Source organism: Acomys minous (genome assembly GCF_964271855.1).
Source record: "Acomys minous genome assembly, chromosome: 1".
In the NCBI taxonomy this organism is placed as follows: Eukaryota; Metazoa; Chordata; class Mammalia; order Rodentia; family Muridae; genus Acomys; species Acomys minous.
The window spans coordinates 86935532-86957112 of record NC_140483.1 but is presented as its reverse complement, the minus strand read 5'-3'; the positions used below and the strand labels follow the sequence as shown (position 1 = coordinate 86957112).

The following is a 21581-nucleotide window of genomic DNA, read 5'->3' as shown; positions in this document are numbered from 1 at the left end:
GTTTATCTTAGAGCCTGAGCTATTGGTGTTCTGTCCAGGAAGTTGACTGCTGAATGTCACAACTTTTATTCCTAAGTAGATCTAATGACTAAGTTTTTAAGTATAAGATTATATATATATATAAAATCATTGTGTTGTATATAATGTATTTATATGTCATCCTGAAATGGAAAATAAAATAGTATAATTATTCTCATAAGACATGAAATATTATGTAGATCAAAAATTTTCAAATGTTTTTTAATAGAAATTTATGTATTGATATTGTTTAACTATAATATGATTGTTTTCATTTTCTTGTTTACACAGAGTCTATTTTCATGTCTGTTGCAATAATGATGTGAGTAAGTGCAAAGAAGACTGTGTTCAGAGATGATAATAATGTTTCAAACTAGAAGTTTTAAGCTTTTGCTCTTGATGAAAAAGTCCATGTCATTACATCCTATGATGTAGGTTATTTTATTCATTAAACCTTTCTAAAATATAGGACAAAAGAACTATATCTTTTTATCTTTGTTTAAAATAGAGGGAAATGTTAAACATTTCCTTCAAAATGTAATACTATTTCACCAGGCATGGTGGCACACTCCTTAATTCCAGCACTAGGGAGGCAAAGGATGGTGGATTGCTATAAGTTCGAGGCCAGCCTGGTCCACAAAGTGAGTCTAGGACAGCCAAGGCTACACAAAGAACCCCTGTCTCAAAATCAAAACAAAACAAAATATAATACTGTATAATTTTAGCTTACATTATATATAGGCCCTATTTTGATAGCATTATTGAACTTTTTTGTTTTGTTTCTTATTGATTAATGATCAAATAAACATTAATGAGAATAATATATTATTAATAAAGTGTAACTAATAAGATATAATCAGGTTTTTTATTTAGATGTTTTAAAATCATGTATACTTTTCATGACTAAATATTGACTAAATGAACAATTTAATACACCCTGCAAAGAAAAAAATATATGCTTATTTTTATTTAATTGTGTTATATTTGTTTTTCTAATAAAGCATTGATAATATGTTTCATTATAATTTTTATTTATTACCATTTGATAGCATTTTGTGTGTATTTATGAAAACTAATACAAACCTGAAAATCTCCAAAATACCTGCAATCATTTTGAAATATGACTTTTAAATATATAAAGCATTAATTGAATTTCTATTCTATATCAAAAATATATACTTATATACTGCTTATAAAAAAGAATCTTTGCAAATAAATTAGATAAAATAATTAATATGATATATATTATGTGTATTATTTTTCTATATACTATAAGTACTTATAATATACAATATATACATATTAAAATCTGATAACCTGCTGTTTATGTTAAATGTTTACATATGTATTTGTGTTTATGCATGCTTAAAATTCCAGTAGAGCTCATCTTTTGAGAACAATGATTCTTCTTCTCCCAACAACCATTTGTTGCTGTTAGCTCTTTATGTAAGGCTGGGCCTGGTGATATTGACTGTTCTTTGCACAATTATTATACTCATACTAATTATTTTATAGATTTATATCCCATATACATAAACGCAATGAAATATTTGAAAATTAAATGTTTACAATTCAGGTTGATAATATTTTGAGTAGAAATATTCTATTTAAAGCCAAGAGCGTTGTCTTCTTTTTTTATTTTTTATTTTTTATTTATTCTTTATTTTTTTAAAATTTTTTAATTAATTTATTCTTGTTACATCTCAATGGGTATCCCATCCCTTGTATCCTCCCATTTTTCCCTCCCTCTCATTTTCCCCTTATTCCCCTCCCCTATGACTGTTCCTGAGGGGGCTTACCTCCCCCTGTATATGCTCATAGGGTATCAAGTCTCTTCTTGGTAACCTGCTGTCCTTCCTCTGAGTGCCACCAGGTCTCCCCCTCCAGGGGACATGGTCAAATGTGAGGCACCAGAGTATGTGAGAAAGTCATATCCCACTCTCCACTCTACTGTGGAGAATGTTCTGACCATTGGCTAGATCTGGGTAGGGGTTTAAAGTTTACCACCTGTATTTTCCTTGGCTGGTAGAGTATTGTCTTCTTTAAGTGATCCCATTTCCTATATGTATGTCATAAACTAAAATGATTTACAGTTTTCAGTCATACCTTTGGAAAACAAGAGGAAGCATAATCATGTCTTTCTTATTTTATATAAATGGAAAAGATGTTATATGGTTCAGACTTCTAAATTAATTTTTAAGTTGACGCTCTTAATTTAAAGAAATTCAGTGAAAGATTGAGTTTTTCCCTACATCGTTGGAAGCATTTGCTGTCACTTTAGTTTTTGATCTTACCATTCTGACAAGTGTAAGATGGGATCTCAGATTTGTTTTGATTTGTATTTCCCTGATATCTAGGGATTTTGAATATTTCCTTATGTGTTTCTCAACCATTCAATATTCTGTTGAAAGTTTTCTGTTTAGTTCTGTACCCCATTTTTAAATTGGATTATTTGGTTTAGTAGTGTTTAATTTCTTGAGCTCTTTAAATATTTTTTATATTAATCTTAAGTCAGATGTAGGGTTAGTGAGGATTTTTTCCAGTCTGTAGGATGTTGTTTTGTACTGTTGACAGCATCCTTTGCTTTATAGAAACTTTTCAGCTTCATTAGGTGCCATTTATTAATTGTTGAGCTAGAGCCTTAGCTATTGGAATTCTGTTCAAGAAATTGTCTCATGAGCCAGTGAGCTCAAGGTTCTTCCCCACTTTTTCTTTTTTCAGATATAATTTGTGCAGTTTTATTTTGAGATCTTTAATCCACTTGGTCTTTAGTTTTGTGCAGGTTGATAAAGAAGAGTCTATTTGCATTTGTCTATAAGCGGACATCTAGTTAGATCAGCACCATTTGCTAAAGATGTTATCTTTTTTCCATTTTATGGATTTCACTTCTTTGTCAAGAATCAAGTGTCCATAGGTATGTTGGCTTATTTCTGAGTCTTCAATTCAATTCTAATGATCTGCATATCTGTTTATATGCCAGCACCAGATGTAGGGAAAGAGGAGCACTCCTCCATTGCTGGTTAGAGTGCAAACATGTACAATCACTTTGAAAACCAATCTGTCGTTTTCTCAGTAAACTGGGGATAATTTTACCTCAAGACCCAGACATACATTCCTTAACATATAGCAGAAAGATATCTCACCATACAACAAGGGCATTTGCTCAACTATATTCATAGCATATTTTTTCCCAATAGCCATAATTTGGAAACAACCTAGATGTTCCTTAATTGAAAAATAGATAAAGAACCTGTGGTACATTTAGACTGTGGAATACTACTCAACTATTAAAACAAGGAAATCCTGAGTTTTCAGGCAATGTATGGAACTAGAAAAGATCATCCTGAGTGAGGTAACACATACCCACAAAGAAACATATTGTATATGCTCACTCTTACACAGATATTAGCCACATAATATGTGATAACCACTCTATAATTCAGAGAGTGATGCACCAAGAAAGGACCATGTATGATATAGACATAGACTGTTTGCTCAGATGTAGTAGATAGGCAGCATAACTTCTTTCTAGGTCCCATAATATGAAGAGTAGAGAATACTTCTGACATGGACTCTCCATTTCCCACATATTGATCACTTCCCCCTAGCAGGATGTCCTTTCCAGGCCACAGAGGAAGAGGATACAGGCAGAACAGATAAGCCTTTATAAGCTGAGGTCAGAAATTATGGGAGGAGGATTCCCCTTTTGAGAATTAGGAAAGGAAGGAAGAGTATATTAAAGAAGGAGGGTGGAATCAGGTGGCAAGGAGGGAAGGTGTTACAATTGAAATGTAAAGTGAACAAATTAAATTTTTAAAAAAGTAAAAAGTTATTGGGGTGAAATATTTTTTTAAAATTGAGTTTTAATTTCCAACCAGTGGCAGTGGTAATCCTCACAAATGTATATGCCCCATAAGGTAATAGTCAGATATAACTGCTCAAAATCAATGAAGATGCAGTTCAAGTTACAGGTTATATACTGTACAATAATTACAAACTTACAGAACCTTAAAACAATCTCATGTTCATATGATATAAAACCTCTTTAATGCTATTCTGTGAATATTTCCAGGTTGTGATTTCTTAATAAACAATTTGCTTGCACACATAAGAAAAGTTATGTATATATTTTAGTACATAAAAAATCTATGAATATACATATAATAACGTATTGAAAGAATAAAATTCAACACTTCAATCTGTTTTGTATTTTAAATAGATGTATTACATTTAAGAGCAAGAACATGATTAAGGTTGGAAAGAGCATACTTTGTATCTCATGGCTTGCTAAGATATTCTTAGAGTTGATCTTCATATATCTAGTTTCCTAAGATAAAGTAGTACAGAACAAAGGGTCAAGGTCAAAAAGATAATAGACTGTATCTATAGAAAAATACTGCACTAGCTTTTGGAGATTGCAAAGACAGAAATGTGAAAGAGAAAATTGAATATTTTCAGTGTGCCATTAGGGGATCAATATAATCATGAGTTAAATTATCATAGGAAAATATGTAACATACTCCACTATTTATAATTTTGTAAAACATTTTCTTGTTGTAAATAAAGGGAAAAAATAGTTAATTGCCATAAAGAGTCTCCTTATGGATGTGGCTTCAAATGTGGCAAACAAGCCACTAGATAAAATGTGCTTGATTCTGCCACAGACAGAACTCTGCCTAAAAAGGGCAAGCTTGATTCAGGTAGAATCAACTGTTAAACTCTGCCAAGGCAGTGTAAGCAAACCTCAATACTTCCTCCCTCACAAATATGTCTGTCAGATATATTGATCCCAAATGGCTGAGATGATGCTCCAAAGTTGTAGAGAATTTTGGATAACTGCTCAGGCAGTAAACTGTCATTTTTTTTCATTTTGGAAGTTACTAACTTGCACTTCTGGTTCATTCAGGTAATTAAGTTTTATTTCTTCTCAAGTCTCTGATAGGGTTGAAGACCAGATAATTTAGTCTTACAATTAAGCTTAGCTGTTTAGGGGTTAAGATGTTTTTAGGTCTAGATAGATGTTTTTAGTTAATAGAGATGAGACATGATAGATATTGATTTTCATTCATTTTAGACTCACCAAGATAGGAAAGATAATTTCTTCAAGTTTGCCTAATACAAATGGCCAAATTACTATGAATTTAACATTTATATAGTTCCTGATTCATTTGTGGCCCTTCATGTTGTATGTATTTTATTTTATTTATGTGTAATAATATAAATGTATATCTAAAAATAAATATAATAAATTTTTAAAAGGAAGGAAAATAACTCTACCTTTAAGTAATCCTTAAGATTACTTAAAAATATTAAAATAATGGAAATAATGAAATGTTTGTGAGTAAGATATGTTTCTGTAATATTTCTGTAATCTGCAAGCACTCTAGCATAGGATTACCTCCCCAGACAAAGTATTCTATTTATTTCACCATAGTAACTTCTGTGATCAGATAATTCTTACTATGCATTAAAAAATTAAAGCCTAAATTTTCTTAAATTTTTTAGAAAAACACCCTTTATCCCTTCAATCTTTATTTCCCTCTCTTATATTTTCTCCTTCCTTACAATAAAAAAGTGTGTTAAAACTCTAAGTATTAACTCTGGAAAAAAGCTTTGATTTATTTTAATCTTTTAAATATTTCATAATGTATGTGTTACATATATCTTGCTTTCTATAGACTGTGATGCTTTCCAATTCTTTGGAGTTTGCAGTAATCATAGAAAAAATGCTTTGCTGGCTGATATCATGTTATGGGCTGGGCACTTTTCTCCAAGCACAGTCATAAAATTGCTTTGCCCATTTTTTCAATTACCAATAAAACTTGTCAGAGAGCCATGTGCAAAAGTGAGCCATTAGCTGAAGTCAGCTCTTTTATTTATATTTATTAGACCCTACGGTACCTCTGACGTTTAATATCCAACAAAGATGTCAGCATCCAAACAATTATCTATTACCCTAATGCCATATAATGTTTTAAATAATTTTACTCACCTGTTCCGATATAACCTATTCAGCTAATTCTAAAAAGAAAAAGAATCATGTTCAATACTCAGTGTTTTTCTAGGAAAAGCTCAATGAAGTAACAAATTACCATAGAATATAAAATAGTGTATTTTATTAAAATGCTTACCATGGCATTTAAAAAACTGGATTTATTAAGAAACAGTAACGATGTTGTTGATTCACATAAGTTAAGCACGTTTTTTTGTTTTATTTTTTTATTTCTTTCCTTTTTTCTTTTTGCTGCTACTTTATATAGTACAAAGTTCCTAATGTAAAATGAAAACACAGATTACTTGCTAAAAATCATTAGAGTTGATGGCAAATATGGTGAGACCTATAGCATACAGCATTTTTAGCCATAAAGTAATAGTGGAAGAAGAAGTAAAATTTAAAAATAAATAAAACAAACACTTTATTGAGAAAAATACCGGTGATATTACATTTTCTGATTTGAAGGATGCAGTGGTGTCACAAAGCCTATTTGATTTCCACAATAAAAGAGAACTAATGAATTCTACTGTACAATATCCTTGTCTATTCAGCACATATCTTAAATGATTTTGTGGTGTCCAGTATATATTTGCTGTCCTGTGAATTCAAAGAATCCTACACTTATAAGTGAAAGAGAAGGTTTGAGAATAGTTTGGACTTTTTATGTTATAAGCACATAATGATATTGCACCAGCAAGGGGCATGTCACACGAAAGCCTTCACTTACCAGGAAACTGGGACAGAGGGGGAGGACATTCTATTGGGACTCCAGATGAGAGAAGCATGGGAGAATAGCCAAATAGAAGGATCCAGAGGGTCCTAGAAACCTACAAGTAGAACATTATGATAGGCAGATTTGGGCCCAGGGGTCCCGCTCAGACTATGGCACCAGCCAAGGACAATACAGGTGGTAAATTTTAAACCCCTACCCAGATCTAGCCAATGGTCAGAATATTCTCCACAGTAGAGTGGAGAGTAGGATATGGCTTTCTCACGTACTCTGGTGCCTCACATTTGACCATGTCCTCTGGAGGGGGAGACCTGGTGGCACTCAGAGGAAGGACAGCAGGCTACCAAGAAGAGACTTGAAACCTTTTGAGCATATACAGGGGGAGGTAAGCCCCCTCAGGAACAGTCATAGGGGAGGGGAATAAGGAGAAAATGGGAGGGAAGGAAGAATGGGAGGGTACAAAGGATGGGATAACCATTGAGATGTAACAAGAATAAATTAATTTAAAAAAAGAAAAATATATTTAGGTATTTCAACAGGCTTAACTTTTGACAGTGCTGGCTTATAACCTTATGAAGGACAAAAAAATCAGGAAGCCAAAAATGATTATCATAATGTGACAGTTAAAGCAATGTCTGTCTTTAATAAATAATGTCTCCATCTGTTCTATGAACAACGCAGCTTCCTATCATCAATGTTGCAAGTCAGAAATTGTAGTAGAAGTAGAAGCTTTGGAAGAGAGTGCACATTTCTGGGAATAGTCAGGCTACTGAACTTACATGTATATTAATAAACCAGTGAATTTATCAATGAATTTAAGGTTTCTTATTTCTCAGATTAAAGCTTCAACTGGGGGGGGGGGAGGAGGTCTCTCTGGTGTAGTCTTTCGAAGGGTTTTCTGTTTACTTTTTTCTTTTCTCTCTTTCTTTCTTTCTTTCTTTTTTCTATTCTTTTCTTTCTTTCTTTTTTTTTTTTTTTTTTTTTGAGATAGGGTTACTCTTTGTAGCTTTGGCTGTCCTGGACTCATTTTGCAGATCAGGCTGTTCTTGAACTCACAGGGATCCATCTGCCTCTGCCTCCTGAGTGCAGGGATTACAGGCATGTGCCACCACGCCTGGCTTTCTATTTACATTTTAATTAGATTGTTTTAAAATGTAGGGCACTGAAGATTACCTACAATAATCTATCTTCATCTGAAAACAACTACTTGGAAAGCAAGGTATTTAAGCCTTCCTCTAATTCAAATTTTAGGCTGTCTGAAGGACTCCATGTAAACTGAAAGATAACTCAGTATCCCTGAGTGAAAAACACCATGTTTCATCTTGAGCTAATTACTCATGTTTCTACATACCTCCATATATAATCATCCAATTCTCAAGGATCTTGAATCAATGTGCCCACTACAATAAGTAATATTTACATGAAACTTAACCAAATGGGAAAACTGAAGTTGGAGAGTCTTAAAACCTATGACAATTCTTTAATTACTTTTCACTTCAGACACTGAAACCAAAACAGAAATGGTTAAGTGAGGTCTTATTTTTAGGATTTCTGTAAAACCTGGAGAAGATTTCCCTTTCTCAAAGTCTCTTTCTTAGCCAGGTTTAATTTACATATTTACATGAACATTAGACCATACTTACTTATATGACCTAAACAATCTGAGGTAAAGTTCATTTAAGTAGGTTTTTACAGCTCTAACTTTATTTATTATCCATAAGAATATGAAGAATACCAGAAAGGAGAAACCAAATAATATCACTGGGTTAAACATACCTCTAACCTTCTGTTTTAAAGCACTGCTTTCTATCAATAAATACAAAATGACAAAGGAGGGGAGAGAGATTGTTGTATATAATGCAAGACAAAATTACATTATTATGTTGTATACCATAAGATTTAGGTTGACCTGCTAATTTCTCATGTCAGGATCAGATACAAGAGACAATATTTAACCTCTTACATAGGAGAAAAATATTAACATGGCTCAATAAAATCTGTTTACATGAAACATAGCTGAAAAGATTTAAAGGTGGTACTTCAATTTTTTCAGTTAATGTTTTGTTTATTGTGTTTATAACATAATTACATGATTTCTCCTATCCATTTCCTCCTCTAAATTCTCACTTATTCCTGTCTAAATCCATAGCCTTTTTCATTAACTAGATTTATATAATTATACACAAATATAACACACACACACACACAGTTATCTAACGTAAATACAAGCTGCATAGTCTAACTAATATTCCTCGTATACCATTATTTAGGAATGATCATTTCATATTAGATAACTGATCAGTGAAATTTTGGTTTAAATAGATGAGAGTAGTTTTGTGTTGACAATATAGCTGCAAAATATAGCATAACATATACCAACATAGACATAAAAAATCACATGAACTTGTATTATGACTCAGGTTAAAAGAAAGATATTAGCTGAAACTCTTATTTGTATGCCAAATAAATCTCCAAGTATTTGATACTGCAGTAAGAATATCTACGGTGATAGGATGATATTATAATTATTTTTAATATAAAATATACACATTACATTTGTTTTTCAAATGTTAAACAATTATATATATAGATTATATCTCAATTATAGTGTATCATTTCTCTAATGTATTCCCTTTTCCTAATTAGAACTTTCAAGTAAATATTGAAATGTGAGAACATCAAATATATTCTAATAATATTCATATTATTCTAATGAATATTCTAATCATATTCATATATATGTATTATAATCTCCCTTTTTTCTAAGTAGAAAACTTTTCAGAATTTCATTGTAGCATCAAATGTTCATTGTTTATATAATAGTGAGGCAGCATTTGAAAAAGATGAACAATCTAAAAGTAAGTTTGGTTTATAATAGGAGACTAATAATAATTATATTGCTACTACAACTACTACTACTACTACTACTACTACTATTACTATTAGTATTAGTATTCACTATTATTTTCTTGGAGGCTAGCATAAGATTATTTTTACTTGATTGTACTGAAGTTGTTAGGAGAGATCAAGCATGTGATTAAGATATAATTTTTACCTTTAAAATTCATTATGTAATACAGTATGTTTGCTCTGATCTTCAGTTATATGGTAGGTAAGTTATAAACATGCTTTTACTGATATCACAATCAGCAATTATATTAAGTTATTAATATTCTTGAGATATGAAAATATATTAGTTCGTTGAGAATTTTATACAACTTGTTTTGATCATGTTTATCTATATTAACTCTTCTCCAAAGCACCTGCCTTCAAAATTTCCATATTCTTCTCTCCATCACTTTTTCCAAATCAGGTCTATGTTATCCTGCTCCAAAATTTTTTTTTGAATGTGTATAATTGCACTTGTTTGTGGCAGATTTAGAAACATCTAAATTAGAGAAAGCTTCTTTTCTCTCACATAGCAGCTCCTATGCTACTGGTGGATCTCTATTTTCATGTTATTCAATGGTGTAATATTGTCTGGGTTGCATTCACACAGATTTGTTAATGCTGTCATAACTACTGAGTTTATATAAAATGTTTTACTGCTTTCAGAAGTGTGTTTTGATTATATTCATAAACAATTTCATTACCTTTGCACAACTATACCTGTATCCATGGAGAAAGAATGGTTATAAAGACATTATCATTCCTGTATGATTTTCTCTATAACTTAGTGAGTTGTGTGTATCTATGTTAAACTCAAGGTACTATAATTAGAAGGTTCTCTAATTGTGGTTGAGAGATGTATCAATGTTGATAAGTCCTTAAGAGTCAGTTTAATATCATATCTATTTGGTAATATTAATAATCATAGGTTCTCCACTAGGGCCTATATCTTAGTGATCCATAAGATAGAACTTAGTCCAACAATGGTAGAAGCTCGTGCACTCATTTGTGGAGTAGAATCTATAACCACGCAGCAAGTGCCACTATTACTCAAAGTGGGAATTTTTTTGCCAGGCTAATTATTATAATAGCCTATAGGATTCTCCTCTGAGTAACACTGATGATGGTTTTGCTCCTTAAGGTGCATGTATAGAACCTTGCAGCACTATGGAATCTAACCAATAGAACTGAAACTTAGAGGTTAGTTCTAGCTTAACATCTCCATGCGCAGTGCCTCAAGTACATGATTTATTCAAAAATAGGGTCTTACCTTAATGTTCTGGGGGAGAACCTAACATCTGATAACAGACTGTAATTATGGGAGCATCTATAGGACCTTACTGACTAATTTCTCCAAAAGAAGTAACTTATTGTAGACATTAACTCTTTAAGTGGACATAACTAGATATTAACAAATAACTTATTCTAGACATTAACATTTTTCATTTGTTACCCTTGGTTGCTGCATGAAGTATATACACCATAATCGGATAACATTATTTTAAAATCTCCCATTTTAATATTCATATATAGGGGAGATTCTCTAGTTATATGTTTCTATGTATTCTTTTCAACTTTTCAACTTTAGAGCTATTTATGTCTCAGGATATTTTTCTTGTACCCTGTTTTTTTCCTCTCTCATACCATAAGTATAATGGCTATCAGATAGAAAATTGAATGGATTTTAAAGATTTTTCTTTGGCTCTCTGTATGAATGTGTGATCATAAATAAAGATACATCATACAGGCAGAATATTTTAAATCCCTGGAGCAAGAATTGTAGAACTGTAGGATATTATGACTGAAATGCCCAAAATTGAACTCTGGTCATCAGGAAATGAAGTATAATATGTGCTCTTAGCTCCTGAGACATCCCCCTAAGCCTCGTTGGATTTATCTTATTGTCAGATTTTTGTGAGGTTATAAATGATATATGAAGATAATAAGATATCATGGTTTATTTTAAAGTGGTATAATGCTTTAGCTTGGGTTTCTCAGTTGAAATATAAGGTCAAGTTTCAGCAATGTAATGTCTGCCATAGAAAACATTAATCTAAAAATTTCATGACAAAAAACATCTAGGAAATCTGAAAACATAAAAAAAGTTCAAGCAAAAGGATAACTGAACTAGAGAAAGGAGCAGAATATCATCTCAACGGCTCAAAGAATGTTTTTTAGTATCTTTCAAAAATATGAGTAATTTATTTAATAACTTTACATCCTTGTCATAATCCCATCTCTCCTCACTTCCCAGTCCCATCCTTGCTCCCTGTCCCTCACCTTTCCTCCCTTATTCTTCACACAAGCAGAGCTCCTCCTTCTCCTCCACCCTATCTCATAAGGTCTCATAAAAATTGAGCATGCCTTCTTCCCCTGTGTCAGAGGGTACATGTCAGAGAAGGCTTTTGCTTCCCTTAGTACAAAACACTAAGTTGATTTGACATGAAAGAAAGTCTACTTGCCACATACTAAGGAGAACAATAAACATACAGAACAAAAAAATGAACATTAACAGGTACAAGAAAACATGGCAACTAACTTATAAGGGCATATCTACTAAAATTATACCTGAAAATGGGCATGTTAACACATGCTTGTAGTTTCACTACTCTCAGAGGCAGGGACAGGGAGATTGCTGTGATTTCAAGGCTAGCCTAATCTACAAAGTGAAGCCAGGACAGTCAAAGGCACACAGAGAAAGCCTATACTAAAAAAAAAAAAAAAAAAAAAAAAACTAAAAAATTATACTTGAAATATCAATGGAGACTCTAAAAGCAAAATGGCCAGAATAGATGAACCTCAGATTAAAAAAATCACAGATGCTATGCTGGAATACTATAAACAGCAAAACATTTAATTACCATAGGTTGAAAAAAGAAGATAGTCCAGGATAAATTTGAACTTAAATAATAAAACACAGATCCACAGAGGTTACTAAAGAAAACCTTTAAGCCATATATGCTACCTATATCCACTAATGCACAGGAAATAATCTCAGACCAGCAAAGCATAAAGAAGAACACAAAAACAAACAGTACCACCACCACCACCAACAACAACAACAAAACAGCAAAAATAATAAACATTCATAATCACTGGTCTTTGGTATATCTCAATATCAATGGTTTTAATTCCCTAGTGAAAAGACACTGTCTAACAGAATGGGTATGAAAACAGGATTCCGTTGCATCCAACAAATACATGTCAACTCCAATGATAAACATTACCTCAGGATAAAGAGTTGGAAAAAGATATCTTGAATCAATCGACCTAAGTATCAATCTGATGTACCCATTTTATCTAACAAAATAGACTTCAAACCAAAACTAAGCAAGTGACACCTCATACTCAGAAAAGAGAAAAATTCATTCAAATGGCATTTCAATTGATACCCTCCTTTCACCAATGTCAAGGGCACTCTATTTTTCAAACAACAACAACAACAACAACAACAACAACAAAACAAAACAAAACATGGCTACATCTTAACTCACACATTGACAATTCAAAACCTATACCCAGACCTCATTAATGGAGAGGTAATCAAGGCAAAGGTACACACACACACTCACACATACATACACATGCACACACACACACACACACACACACACACACACACACACACACACAAGCAAACAAACAAAAAGGTGGATTTAACAGATGTTATATACCAAATGGTCCAAAAAAGTAATTTTTAATTATTCACTCGAACACAAAAGAATATTTCCTCTCAGGAACTCAGAGAACTTACTCCAAAATTTAACACATACTCATACCCAAAGATGTATGCTGGATCCTAACAGACCACCATGACTAAGTATGGATATCACCAACCGAAAAAGGACAAAACTTAGAAAATCATAAAGAAACTGAGCATCTCTATACTGAATGAAAAACATGTCAAAATAGAAAGAAACATAATGTTTTGTATAACTCAATAAAAATTAATACACAATATACCCAAATTTATGACACAATAAAAGTGATGCTAAGAGTAATGTTCATAGCAGTAAATACCTATATTATAAAGAGCACATGTTAGGAAATTACCAACATACTTTAATGTTTAGAACAAGATGATATAAGCACACACAAGATGTGTAGAGAGCAAGAAATAATCAAACTAAGAGCTGAAAGCAATGAAATAGGAACAAAGAGAACAATACAAATAATAAATGAAACAAAGAGTTGGTTCTTTGTAAAAATTTAACCAAATAGACAAACTCATATGCAAACAAAGAGACAGAGAGAATATATAAATTAACAAAATCAGAAATGAAAATAGTGAAATAGCATAGATAGCAAGGAAATCCAGTGAATCATATGGCCATATTTAAAATACATGTGTTCCATTTATTGTAAACTTTTGAAAAAAATATATAATATTCTCAATAGGTACTGTTTGCCAAATATAAACATGTTAAATATAATTATAAACCATAATAAAATAAAAAGTCATTATATGTCTCTCAAGCTAAAAGCCCAGAGGTAGCTAGTTTTTAATGCATATTTTATTATAATTTAATTACATTACATCTTCATTGTATTCCCCTCCTTCTTTTCCTCCTGTTCCCACCCTCCCTCTCTCTTCCACACTATTGAGTTCCCTTAGACCTCTGGGCTGCTGTTTTTCATTTGTTTTTGTTTTTTGTTTTTAAAGTAGTCTTTTAAAATTTTTTTCACATATATATTTGTATTACTACACATGTATTACTACCTATGTCAAGAAGAACCAGGTAACAATAAGGAATGTAACATTATATAACTGTTACATTGATAGTGTTTTTACTTTTTCAAAGATTCATTGACAATGAGACAGGTTAACTCTTGGCAACACCCATCCTACCTCACAGAAGATGATGAGCATTAAAGAAACTCGTTATGGAGATGGCTTCAAATGGAACAAGCCAGCCACTGGGCAAAATATCTTCATTTCTACCATAGACAGAATTCTGCCTAAAAATAGGCAAGATTGGATGCAGTTATATTCGATGGCCAAACTCTGTGAAGACAGGGTATGTCTTCAATAGTTCCCGCCTCATAATATGTCTGTCAGAGATACTGGACCAAAAGACTGGGGATGATGCTCCACTGTTATACAGAGTTTTATGTGACTGTTCAGGTAGCAAACTGTCTCTGTCACTTTTTTTTTTTTGTAGTCTGCTAACTTGCACTCCCTGTATACTCAGGTATTTTATTCCTTCTCAAGTCTCAAATGGAGTTGAAGACCAGATAGCTTAGTTTTACAATTAAGCTTAGTTGTTTAGGGATTAAGATATTCTTAGATCTAGATAGATGCCTTAAGTTCATAATGATCAGATATGACAGATATTGATTTACACTGAGGATTGTAGACATACAAAGATAGGAAAGATGTTTTCTTCAAGGCTGCCAAATACAAATGGCCAGCTCATTTTAATGCAGAATTCTACCAATACTCTTTAATTTGTCAAGAATATACAAGCAGAAAAAATATAACCCAATACATTTTGTGAGGCTAAAATTATTTTGATATCCAAACTACATAAAACCATAATAAAAGAGAATTACAAACCAATTTGCCTTATGAGAATCCAAGAACATGCTAAAATATCATACAGTATGATTACATAGACACAATCCCAGAGATGCATGGAGGGTCCAATACATGAAAATTAGTAAATATAATTCATCATATAAACAAATAAAATTAAAAAAAACAACATGATCATCTTATTAGATGGGGAAAATGCCTTTGACAAAATCCACCACTGCTTCATGATAAAAATTCTAGAGAGATTGGGTAAACATGGGACATATCCAAGCATAATAAAGGCAATTTACAACAAGCCAATATGCAATTAAATGGCCAGAATCTAAAAGCAATTCCACTAACATGGAGAACAAGACAATGGTTTCCCCTCTCTCCATATGTATTCAATATATTACTTCAATTTTTTAGCTAGAGCAATAACAAAACTAAATGATGTCAAATGCATACAAATGTCAAAGTATTACTATTTGAAGATATCATGATAGCACACAAAAATCATCACTAAAAATTTCACCAGGAAACTTCTAGAGCTACTAAATACTTTCACCAAAGAAGCTGGATATAATATTTACTCAAGAAAATCCTTAGCAGTCCTAAATAAAAGTGGCAAGTGGACTGATAATAAAATCATGGAAACAACATTTTTCAAAATAGCAACAAACAATTGAAATAACTTGGGGTAATTCTAATCAAGCAGGTAAAATTCTCTAAGAAAAAAACTTCAAATGTTTGAAGAAAGTAATGAAAAAATTTTCAGTGATGGAGTGATCTCATGCTCAAAAATCAGTATGGTTAACATTGAAAAAATAGACATCCTAGCAAAATCAATGTGCAGGTTTAATGCAATCCCCCATCACATCTCCAACAAAAGTATTTACCATATTAAAAAGACAATTCTCAACTTCGTATGGGAAATAAAACATACAAATACCACCCTGGTATAGCGAAAACAATTCCAAATAATAAAATAACAGCTGGAGGTATCAATACCCCCATTTTCAAGATGTATTACAGAGGTATTGTAATAAAAACCACATGGTATTAGTATAAAATAGACATATAATTGAATAGAATTGCGTGAAAAAATGAGCCATAAATCTATACCTAGGGACACCAGATTTTGATAAATCAGAAAGAAATGTATTCCAAAGACAGGTTCTTCAAAAAATGCTGCTGGTCAAGCAAGATATTTGCATATATATGAGTGTAAATAGATCTATACTTATCCAAGTGAATAAAAGACCTCAACAACAACAACAACAACAACAAAACTCCAAACTCTCCAGGTAGAAGAGAAAGTGGGGAATCACATTGAATGCATTGAAACATTAAACTACTTTGTGAACTGGACACCAATAGTGCAGGTATTAAAATTAACAATTAATAAATGGAACCTCATGAAACTGAAGAATTTCTGTTAGACAAAGACACTGTCATTTGGGCAAAGAGGCATATTACAGAGTGGAGAAAGTTTCTGACCATCTTCACGTCTGATAACAGTCTATTACTAAATTATATGTAGAATTCAAGAATGCAAATATTAAATAAATTATCCCATTTAACAATGTGGTTCAGTTCTCAACATAGAATTCTCAATAGAGGAAGCAATATTAACTAAGAAACTCTTAAATATTTAACACCCTAACCATCAGGACAATTCAAAGCAAAACTACTTTGAGATTCTATTTTACATCTGACAATATAGCTAAGATTAATAACACAAAGTGACAGCTCAAGATGGCAAGGATATAGAGCAAGGCAAACTGTACAACATTGCTGTTAAGAGTACAAACCCATACCACCACCATGGAAATCACTATTCTGAACATATTATATTATTTAGATATTAATAGTAACTGTACAATAGCTCATAAAATTTTATATCTAACCAATGAGTGAGTAATTGTTTAAACCCTGCTGCATCAAATGAAAATAAATGACATTCAAAATAAATAAAGCATATAGAAAAGGGATTGGGGAATATCACTGTCTAAGTATTTGAAAATAATCATGTAGGAAGGAAACTGAAAAACTTGTTTTCCCTCTTTAATGGAAGCTCCAACTAAGAATATTCAGTATTGAAGGATCAGAAATATTGGGCTCACCTGCAATAAGAAAATTTTGTACGAGTTTGCATTCCCACCAGCAATTGGATGGGACTAGAGATGATCATAATGAGTGAGTTAACCCAGCAACAGAAAGTCTCACATGGCATATACTCACTTATAATTGGTCACTAGCCCAAAAGTCATGTCCCATGAAAGTCTTCACTTACAAAGAGATTGGGATAGATGAGAGGACATCCTACTGAGACTCTAGGTAAGAGAAATATAGGATATGGGGAAAGAGAAGGGCACAGAGGGTCCTGGAAACCTACAAGAAGAACCTCGTGATGGGTGGATAGAGGTCAAGGGGGTCTTCTCAAACTATTGCACTAACCAAGGACAATACAATAGTAAACATTGAACCCCTACTCTGATCTACCCAATGGACAGGACATTTTCCACGATTATGTGTTGAATAGGGATTGAATTTGAATTGAGCTCTGGTGCTCCATATTTGACCACCTCCCCTCTGTGGGGAGGCTTGGTGGTACTCAAAGGAAGAATAAGCAGACTATGAAGATGAGACTTGATATCCTATGAACATACAGTGGGAGAAGAAATCCCCCTAGGTCATAGACATGGGGGGCAGGAATAGGGTGAAAGTGGGAAGAAGGGAGGAATGGGAGGATACAAGTGATGGGATAAAATTGCGTTGTAATCTGAATACATTAATAAAATTAAAAAATAGCAAAAAAAAAAAAGAAAAGAATTTCTAATTTGACACTTTTGCACATTCAAAACAAAGTTTAAAAATTCAAAGTCAAGAAAACTTTTCACTGCCAACCATTTTCACACAATCTGGAAAAACACTTTGGGTTTGGGGCTCTTTCATAGTGTTTTTGAGTTTACAAAGTTTTCGAAACATTTTGCAAGCCTTAAGATAATTTTAATGTTCTTTAAGAATGTAGATGGAACACATATTTTTACACCTTGTTTCTTGTTTTCCTCACACATTTCATAGCTATTGTCTAATAATAAGAAAATGACAGGAAAACTTTAAACATGGATTTATTATATAAAATATCTTTCCATTACTTATCTAAATCTTTAAAGTCATCAAACATGAATGAAAGCCTGACAAACTGTTATAATCACCAAGTCTCTCAGAAGATATGGTGACTTCATATAATACAGTTTTCTTCAAAGGATCATGAATCAGAAATTTTCATTAACAATTTAACACAGATCTCTCACAAAAATGTATGCTTCATTTAAAATTTTTGTACAGATACTAACTTATTAATCGAAGCTCAAGGAATAAACATTGTGTGTTACTGGTAGAAAAATCTGGGTGTTTAATTTATGATAAATTACTTCACTTTTCAACCTTTTTTCTGTAAATAACAATAATTATAAACTTACAATTGTCAATAATCAAGAAACTTTGTGTTTTTCTAAAGTTTCCTCAGCTTAGAAATGATCAACGCAATCCATTTTGAGGGGATAGGAGAGCATGGGGGGCTCTCTTCAGATCCAGGGGCCTGAAACAAGCAGCCTCAGACTCTGAGAAACCAGCAGCTAGGGTTACGCAGCAGGCCACGGGCTGGAGCAGGGCCTGGAGGGGTCCCCTTGTGAGCAGGGAGGGGGTCCTGGTCCTCAGCTCCATGACTAGGAGGCGAACATACCTCAGCCTGTCAGAAATAGGAAAGTCATTGATTACTCACAGTTTCAAGAATCAGATGATGCAGATGAAGATTATGGAAGAGATATAGGCACTGCTGCTAAGAAAATTCAGTCATTATCAGTTCTTCAACTGAAAGGCATTTAGGCTATTTCCAGGTTCTGGCTATTATGAATAAGGCTGCCATGAACATGGTTGAGCATATGTCCTTGTGTGGAGCATTTTCTGGTTATATTCCAAGGAGTAGAATAGCTGGATTTTGAGGAGGCCCTATTCCCTATTCTCAACTTTCTGAGATAGTGACAGATAGATTTCCAAGGTGGTTTCTTAAAGTTTGCATTCCCACCAGCAATGAAGGAGTGTTCCTCTTCATATCCTTGCCAGCATGTGGTGTCACTAGAATTTCTGATCTTGGCCATTCTAATGTGCGTAAGATGGAATCTCAGAGTTGTTTTGATTTGCATTTCTCTGATGACTAAAGACGTTGAGCATTTCTTTAGGTGTTTCTCAAGCATTTGATATTTCTCTGTTGACAATTCTCTGTTTAGTTCTGAGCCCCATTTCTCAATTGAGTTATTTGGTTTGGTGGTGTTTAGTTTCTTAAGTTCTTTTTATATTTTGGACAATAGACTTTTGTCACATGTAGGGTTGGGGAAGATCTTTTCCCAGTCTATAGGCTGTTGCTTTGTTCTGTTGACAGTGTTCCCTGCCTTACAGAAGCTATAAAAACAAGGAAATCCAGAAATTTGTGGACAAATGGATAAGATTAGATATGATCATAAAGAGTGAGTTAACCCAGAAGAAGAAAGATTCACGTAGTATATACTCACTTATAATTGGGCACTACCTCAAAAGGCATGTCCCATGAAAGTCTTCACTTACCAGGAGATTGAGATACATGTGAAGTCATCCTACTGAGACTCTAGGTAAGAGAAATATAGGAGGTGGGGAAATAGAAGGAAACAGAGGGTCCTAGAAACTTACAAGAAGAACATCATGGTGGATGGATCAGTTCCCAGGGGGGATCTGCTCAAACTATTGCATTAACCAAGTGCAATACAATAGTAAACATTGAACCCCTAATCTGATCTACCCAATGGACAGGACATTCTTCAAGGTTATGTGTAGAGTGGGGACTGACTTTTGACTTGAGCTCTGGTGCTCCATATTTGACCATTTCTCCTCGGTGAGGAAGCCTGGTGGTACTCAAAGAAAGAATAAGCAGACTACCGAGATGAGACTTGATATCCTCTAACCATATAGTGGGGGAGGAAGTCTCCCTCAGTCATAGGCCTAGGGGAGGGGAATAGGGTGAAAGAGGGAAGGAGGGAGGAATGGGAGGATACAAGTGATGGGATAACAATTGAGTTGTAATCTGAATATATTAATAGAATTAAAATAAAAGTCTCCATTGAAATACTGTTTTATAAAGAGAGATATCAAAAATAAAATTATTAGAGTTAAAATTTTAAAAAAGAATATTTGATCATCTCCTCAAGAGGCTAAAAATAATAGGTGATCTGGAAAAAATTCACAAAAGACTGTGAAGACTTAGGGAAAAAATGTGAAGACCAAGAAAGATGATTCTTCCTCAGCAGAAGACAGTGAAGATGAAAAAGATGATCATAAAAATGTATACCAGCAATGACAGGCAGCTTCTAAATAAGCTTCTAAACAGAGAGAGATGCTCTTCGAAAATGTTGGCAGTGAGAAAGAGCCATAAGAAGATGATGAGGCACCGTTCTAAGAGAAATATTCTGGCAGTGATGAAGATTTCCTAATGGAAGATGATGATAGAGATTATGGCATTTCAAAAAGAGAAAAACAAAAAGATAGTTAAGAAGTCCAAACCAGAGAGAAAAGAAAAGAAAATGACAAAGCCAGGCTAAAGGCTACAGTGATGCCAAGTCTAGTGAAAGGCAAAGAGAATGTGGGTCTCCCTACAGCTTTTAAAGCATCAAAGGAAAAAGTCCTTCTCCTAAAGAAGACGAGGAGTCAGAAAGCCTTCCAGAAAAGAAGACAATGGCAAACCCCCCACTCGAGGAGTCTGGGGACGAAGGGTCTGAAGATGAAGCCCCATCTGGGGACGATTAAAAGTGATCTTATTAAAAAATCAAAAAAGGAAACCTACATAGGACATGATTTGGGCTGTAGCTTAACTTGGGCTTTCAGTGCTATTTCATTTGTCTAAAATAGTGTTTATCCATCTGTCTCTCACTCTTAGAACCATTGTATATTGAAGTGTTCAAGTTGCCATTTTGTCTCATGGTCTTCTTTCTTTGCCAGTCCATCTCCTCTGGCAGGGAAAGCTATGTGAATTAATTACTGGACTGACTGTTTCATCTTTGTGTTTTTAATGGAAGGAAGGAATACCAAGCTGTAAAGCACTAAGATTTGAGGTGGACAATATGGAAACTTTGCTTTTTGCTAAAGAATATCAACTTGGACTATAATAAAAAAAAACCCAAAAATCTAGAAAGGTTTTAGTTGAAAATGATTTGTTATTTCTTTTCCTGTACTTGTGATGAGCAGTTGCCATTTATCATGAGCTTATATGTGTAAGGTGTGAATGTCAAGAAAAATCAGGACATTAACTTACACTAATGAGGCAGTTGGGAGGTGAGCAGGAACTCTGGATTGTTATCTTAATGCTCACATAATTTCCCTAGCTTCAGGAGATTCCTGGA

General features: G+C 33.3%; 1 pseudogene across 1 annotated transcript in view; it reads left to right on the top strand.

Moving 5' to 3' along the window:
- LOC311596927 (nuclear ubiquitous casein and cyclin-dependent kinase substrate 1-like) overlaps positions 1 to 21022 on the top strand; it is a 37760-nt pseudogene extending 16738 nt beyond the window's left edge. Inside the window, exons 4-5 of the transcript in view lie at positions 18904 to 19007; positions 20380 to 21022. The product of the transcript in view is annotated as a nuclear ubiquitous casein and cyclin-dependent kinase substrate 1-like (transcript). The remainder of the gene's footprint in view (positions 1 to 18903; positions 19008 to 20379) is intronic.
- Positions 21023 to 21581: the final 559 nt, after the last annotated feature.